Source organism: Salvelinus sp. IW2-2015, unplaced genomic scaffold, assembly GCF_002910315.2.
Source record: "Salvelinus sp. IW2-2015 unplaced genomic scaffold, ASM291031v2 Un_scaffold2172, whole genome shotgun sequence".
Taxonomy (NCBI): domain Eukaryota; kingdom Metazoa; phylum Chordata; class Actinopteri; order Salmoniformes; family Salmonidae; genus Salvelinus; species Salvelinus sp. IW2-2015.
This window is the reverse complement of record NW_019943503.1, coordinates 54,024-56,187: the sequence shown is the minus strand read 5'-3', so window position 1 is coordinate 56,187 and position 2,164 is coordinate 54,024. Positions and strand designations below refer to the sequence as shown.

At 47.9% G+C, this 2,164-nt stretch overlaps 1 pseudogene; it reads left to right on the top strand.

The window, feature by feature from the left end:
- The window catches only part of LOC112073168 (ryanodine receptor 1-like), a 78,368-nt pseudogene that overhangs the window by 25,397 nt on the left and 50,807 nt on the right, over positions 1 to 2,164 (top strand).

Sequence of the window (2,164 nt, the reverse complement as noted above, 5' to 3'; positions counted from 1 at the left end):
ACACACACACACACACACACACACACACACACACACACACACACACACACACACACACACAAGTGAATCCTGGGAAGGAACATTTTTTAATTGGAACCCTGGGAAGGTTTACTAGAAATGAAATCCTGACCGTTCCGTATTCTTAGATTTCCCAGTATGCACCTTAACTCTGAACTCCCCTCCCCCTGTATCTCTGCAGTACTACTACTCAGTGAGAATCTTTGCTGGCCAGGAGCCCACTGGGGTGTGGATCGGCTGGGTAACCCCCGACTACCACATGTACGACCCCACCTTTGACCTCTCCAAGGTCCGGAACGTCACCTTAACCGTGGGAGACGACAAGGGCAACATCCATGACAGGTAAGTGACATCACACGTCTACCTGGAGGGGCATTATACCCATGTTCCTGTGTTAAATTTAGGGATTYCTAGAAACACATTGTAGCAATCCCTTTGTCCTTACAATATGAATTTTTGTAGGGACAAAGTACTGAGCAGCTCACATTTATAGACAGAAGCATGCTATTTATTTATTTTATTTGAACCTTTATTTAACTAGGCAAGTCATTTATGAACAACTTCTTATTTACAATGACGGCCTAGGAACAGGGGGTTAACTGCCTTGTTCAGGGGGCAGAATGACAGATTTTGACCTTGTCAGCTTGGGGATTCAATCTTGCAACTTTTCGGTTACTAGTCCAAAGCTCTAACCACTAGGCTACCTACCGCCCCAATGGATCATAGTAACTGCTATATGGTCTGGGGCAGAGAGGTTATGGATGCTAATAACAGGTTATAACTGGTCTGTGTCCTCATTATGAAGCATATGAACTGTTATGTGCTTCTACACCTGCATTGCTTGCTGTTTGGGGTTTTAGGCTGGGTTTCTGTACAGCACTTTGAGATATCAGCTGATGTACGAAGGGCTATATAAATACATTTCATTTATATGGTCTGGGGCAGAGAGGTTATGGATGTTAATAACAGGTTATAACTGGTCTGTGTTTACAGTATGAAGCATATTAACTGTTATATGTTCTGGGGCAGAGAGGTTATGGATGTTAATAACAGGTTATAACTGGTCTGTGTCTACAGTATGAAGCATAGTAACTGCTACATGGTCTGGGGAGGAGACATCGGCAACAGCTCCCAGCAGGCCAGGTTCAGCCAGGAGGACACTGTGGTTGGCTGCCTGGTCGACCTGGCAACAGGTCTCATGACATTCACAGCCAATGGGAAGGAGATAAACACCTTCTACCAGGTGTGTGTATTTGTGTGGGTGTGTGTAGTATCAGGTGTGTGTGGTGAGACTCCTATGCACATGTTGGCTATGTCACTGAGGATGACTGGGGGTGGGTTGTTGTTGACAAGAGGTATTTTGTTTCTTCCAGGTGGAACCCAACACAAAGCTGTTTCCTGCTGTGTTCGTCCAGCCCTCCAGTCAGAACATGGTACAGCTGGAGCTGGGGAAACTCAAGGTCAGAATCCTCCTCCTCCTCCTCCTTCTTCCTCCACCTCTTCCTCCTTCCTCATCCTCTTCCTTCTCCACAACCTCCTGCTCCTTCTCCTCAATATCATCCTCCTCCTCTCTTTCCACTCCCTTCATCCTAAAGTACTCCATACTCACAAGTCTGACCTTGTCCCATTCTCTGAACTACACCATTCTCCTTTCTCCTCTGCTGTTGTCTCTCCTGAACCCCCCTGTTTTTCCCCGTTTCAATGTGTTCTCTTCTCTTCTTCTCTTGATCTGTCTTGTTGCTCTCCTACCAGAAAACCACTCCCCTTATTGAGATGTCTTTGACCATAACACCGTCATGTCTTCTTCTCCTACTCAGAACATCATGCCCATCTCGGCAGCCATGTTCCGTAGTGAGCGTAAGAACCCGGTGCCCCAGTGCCCCCCCCGGCTGGACATCCAGATGTTAACCCCCGTCATCTGGTCCCGCATGCCCAACCACTTCCTGGACCCAGAGGTCGGCAGGGTCAGCGAGAGGCTGGGCTGGATGGTGGAGTGTACCGAACCACTCACCATGATGGCCCTGCATATACCTGAGGAGAACAGGTTAGATACAACACACTGTCCACGCTAACCCTAACCCTGAGACAACACGCTGTCCACGCTAACCCTAACCCTGAGACAACACGCTGTCCACGCTAACCCTAA